Source organism: Arachis ipaensis, chromosome B2, assembly GCF_059453495.1.
Source record: "Arachis ipaensis isolate K30076 ecotype BB chromosome B2, ASM5945349v1, whole genome shotgun sequence".
NCBI lineage: Eukaryota > Viridiplantae > Streptophyta > Magnoliopsida > Fabales > Fabaceae > Arachis > Arachis ipaensis.
This window is the reverse complement of record NC_142437.1, coordinates 44,749,480-44,754,170: the sequence shown is the minus strand read 5'-3', so window position 1 is coordinate 44,754,170 and position 4,691 is coordinate 44,749,480. Positions and strand designations below refer to the sequence as shown.

The following is a 4,691-nucleotide window of genomic DNA, read 5'->3' as shown; positions in this document are numbered from 1 at the left end:
TCCTTTTTGACCAAGCACCGTACCTCCCCCTTGTCTTTTTCCTCCATTCTTATCTTTCCTTTTGTACCTGCACAAACAAACAAATTTGCTATCATTTCTTCGGTCATGTGAATAGTGAATAGTACTTGTACATGTTTTTCCTTCTTTTTGAATTGTAAATCAATGATTGACTTCCTGAGCTTATAGCCGTGACCTTTGTATTTATGCACACTTATTACTGGACACCAAACTTAGTGTTTGGTAATGTCTCCTGATGACATGGAATCCATGTTGGTTGTCCTTAATGAATGTGCATAATTCTAATAATTTCTAGTCACTTTGGCGCTTTGATCCTAAACAATTTTACTACCTAGAGTAATTGAAATCAAAGTATTGAAACATGCAAATGGTATACTTGTCATGAATTTCTAAATCCAGAGGAACTTCTTGCTTTTCATTAACTGTGTTCAAAAGGAACACCAAACTTAATGTTTGGTCGTGCACCTTGAATGAAAGATTGAATGCAGTTTGAATAAGATTTGGGAGTGCCTTAAGGCACACCAAACTTAGAGACCAATTGTAATTTACATGCAATGTTTAGTGCACTTTATCACAGTTGTCCTGAGGATTCAAGTTCATGCATAAGAAACCATGCTTTATTAGATGTAAAACAAAACAATAAAGAGTAAGGATACTAAAACATGGGTTGCCTCCCATGAAGCGCTTCTTTAACGTCACTAGCTTGACGGTTGTCCTTTGTCAGGGTGGATTGTAGTGCTTGATGTCTTCTCCTCTCACTATGAAAACGTCCCCATTTGATTCCTTCATGACCTCTAAATGTTCCATAGAAAGAACTTTCCTGATTGTGAACACTTGAGGGAGCTGGGAAGGAATGGTTTTGAGGCCAGGTGGGATTGGCAGATAATGACTTGATATCACTTTATCTCCCGGAGAAAAACCTTCAGTGGGAATTTTCTTGTTTCTCCACCCTCTTGGCAATTTCCCTATCATTCTTCCCTTTCTCTTGAGGATTTCTTCATTGACCCTTATGCCAGGAGGATCCTTCTAATCTGTTTCCATTGATTCTTGTGGCTTTAACTCTTGCAACTCTTGTTTGCCTTCCAAGGACTGTTTTAGAGTTTCAGCTGCTGGATTACTTTCCTCCAAACACAGATGGCTACTATCATCCTTAGGCTTTTCAGGTTCTGGTTCAGGCTCAGATGCAGGTTTGAAAACTTTGAAAATGAGCTGTTCATCATGTATTCTCAGAATTAGCTCTCCTTGTTCTACATCTATGAGCGCTCTAGTAGTGGCTAGAAATGGCCTGCCCAGATTGATAGGGTGTAAGTAGCTTTCCTCCATGTCCAAAATGACAAAGTCTGTGGGGAAGTAATAATCTCCCACTTTCACCAGCACATTCTCAACTACCCCTTCAGCTTGCTTCTGAGTTTTGTCAGCCAGTTGTATGATTACATCAGTGGATCTCACCTCATTCAGTTGTAGCCTCTTCATAAGAGTTAGAGGCATCACATTTATGCTAGCTCCTATATCACAGAATCCTCTGTCAATTTTTGTTTCCCCTATGATGCAAGGGATATGAAAACTTCCTGGGTCTGTTTTCTTAGAGACTGTGTCCTTCTTGATGAGGGCACTGCATTCTTTGTTCATTGTTACCGTTTGTCCTCCCTTCAAAACTCTTTTCTTGCTCAACAATTCCTTTAAATACTTGATATGTGTAGGCATTTGATGGAGAATCTCAAGAAAGGGAATATTGATATGGAGAGACTTAAATGTCTCTAAAAACCTTGAATAGGTTTTCCCTTTTTCACCTCCTCCTAACCTCTGAGGAAATGGTGCTTTTGGTTGGTATGTTTCCATCGTGCCTTTTTGCAGTTCCTTGGCTTGCTCAGTTTCACTTTCCTGCTTAGCTTCCTCCACACCTTCCTTCAAGATTTCTGGCTCCTGTTCTGAGGATCTGATTCCTTCTTCTTCTGAGACTTCTTTCAATATGGTGATGGCCTTGCATTCTTCCCATCTCACTCCCTTTTGTTCCCCTTTAGGATTCTTTTCTGTGTCACTAGGGAACACTGCAGTTGATTTGGGGGCCTGTTGAGATAGCTCTCCTACTTGAGACTCCATCCTCTTGAGTTTTTCACCATGGTTTCTTAAGGTAGATCTCACATCATCCCTGAAGCTTTTCAATTCAATTATGTCCTGACCCATGTGTGCCAGCATTCCTTCTATCCTGTTTAATTGATCTTGAAATTGTTGGTTCGGGTTAGGTTGGGTAGGTTGATTATTTTGGCCATGATATGGTGGTTGAGAGTAAGTGTTTTGCGTGGCTTGGTATGATCTTTGGTTGGGGTTTTGGTATGTGGACTTGTTATGTTGGTTTTGCTGGTTTCCCCACCCAAAGTTTGGGTGGTTTTTCCAGCCTGGGTTGTAAGTGTTGGAATGTGGATCATATGGTTGCCTTTGTTGATTTCCTACATAATTGGCCTCTTCCCAATCACCTCCTTCAGTACTTTCTTCCTCTTGATCTTGTGTGTGTATTGCAGCCACTTATTTTGTTTCTAATTTCTTGGTGAGCTCTGCTAGTTGCTTGGCAAACACCTTGTTTTGGGCTAGAATTGTATCAACATGGTTCAGCTCCATGACTCCCTTAGTGTTGTGTCTCTCTGATGCATAGTAGTACTCATTCTCAGCCACTGTCTCAATCACTTCAATGGCTTCTTCCACAGTCTTTTTCCTGTTCAATGAACCTCCTGATGAATGGTCTACAGCCTTCCTTGATTCATAAGACAGTCCATCATAGAAAATATGCAATTGCACCCAGTCATGGAACATGTCTGGTGGGCATTTCCTTGTCAAATCCTTGAATCTCTCCCATGCCTCGTAGAGAGTTTCACCATCTTGTTGTCTAAAAGTTTGAACCTCAGATCGAAGCCTATTGACCTTTTGTGGGGGGTAGAAACGTGCCAGAAACTTGCTTTCCACCTCGTCCCATGTTGTTAGGCTCCCCCTTGGGAATGATTCCAGCCACTTCGCTGCCTTATCCCTAAGTGAAAATGTAACACCCTAACTACCAGAGCTCACACTTCCGGCTGCGCGACTCTGATAGCTCGGACATTACGACGACACTTATACTATTTAATACTAAAATATGAGCCTGTTTAAAACTTTAAACCGCAATGCCGCTCCCAAAAATACTTTCATTCGATAACGTACATCCATAAATACCATTCAACTTACAACAACTCATAAAGAGTACATCCATATATATATATATACATAAATATATATAAATAATATTACAAACATAATACAATACAATTCCTATCCCTCTTACAGATTATATCGAGATAAAGGCGAGGGTACAATAAACCATAACTAAAACAATATAGAGCATCATAACAACAATTAAATAAGCTCTTCGTAACTTCTGCGCCCATATCCTGAAAGGGGAAAAATGTAGGGGGGTGAGAACATCATCCTCGAAAGGGTTCTCAGTAGAGGGTTTTTGGGAATTACTGTAATAGGATACATGAAGATAAACCGTACCAGTGATTAATAACCTTCTTATGCCTCTTTTCAAAAACACGGTTTTCAATAAAAGTAAAGTCAAAAATCTTTACCGAAAGAGGAACCATTCAATTCTCAAAACTCAAAAGCCTTTCAAAACGGTTTATCTATGCGGAACCAAAATAGCCTTTCATAATTTTATTCCAAACCAGAAACACAAAACCGAAATCAACCATCAGTTCATCTCTTTCCAACCACGGCCCTAGGCCCAAACAATCCAACCAACAACCAGTCACCACAAATCCAACAGAGTCCCAGATGCAAACACAGATAGGAAGTTCAAGCACAAACAAACAGTTATTACAAGTAGAACAGTTAGCAATTAATCACATAGGCAAACCAAGTATAATATGCACACCCAACCAATGTCACACAAATGCATATGATGCATGCCTGTCCCTAGTGGCTGATGATATCATCTGTCGGTTATAGAGCCAACCCGACAAGTCCTGGTAGCTAACCATTGAACTGTCCCTCTGTCGTGCATCCCCAACTCGAGTTATACTCATCATAAACTTGATCATAATCATGATCCATATCCATCACCCTCACTGGTGAATATTTATCCATCACCATCACTGGTGAATATTTATGGGGGCGAGCTCATCCGGGTCTTTCACAGTGCCCGGCCACACTTACGACATAGGGTCAACAGAGTATCAAGTCTCGACCCGGAGCACGTGGTGGCTAGCCACTGCTACTATCCAGGGAAACTCGTATCTCAGATAGTGGAAGTGCAACATTCACATTTATCAATGATTCAGCATAAACATGCAATCAATCTCATCCATGGATCAACATCCATCTCAGCCATCCGGCTCACGGTTCATTCTAGAACCAGCCAATATTCATATCATACACAGCCATTCCGGCTCACGGTTCAATCCAGAACCAATCAATATGTATAAACATACACAGCCATTCCGGCTCTCAATAAAACAACACTTCCACATTCAAAATCATCAATTTCATGAAATCGGCATTTAAGCCATAAATCATTTTTTCGACTCATTTCACTTTGAAATCAAGTTTCAACTCTTTTCAGCCTTGGCTTTAAAGATCTCGTTTCTCAAATCATCTCAGGCTCATAAGCCACTTTTACTCAAGATAAATTCCCCTTTGAAAACAAT

The 4,691-nt window shown here is 40.4% G+C and overlaps 1 non-coding gene across 1 annotated transcript; it reads left to right on the top strand.

Moving 5' to 3' along the window:
* The first annotated feature begins 2,824 nt into the window (after positions 1-2,824).
* Positions 2,825-2,928, top strand: LOC148573811 (small nucleolar RNA R71). The gene has a single exon (XR_015905626.1). It is a non-coding gene; the product is annotated as a small nucleolar RNA R71 (small nucleolar RNA).
* Positions 2,929-4,691: the final 1,763 nt, after the last annotated feature.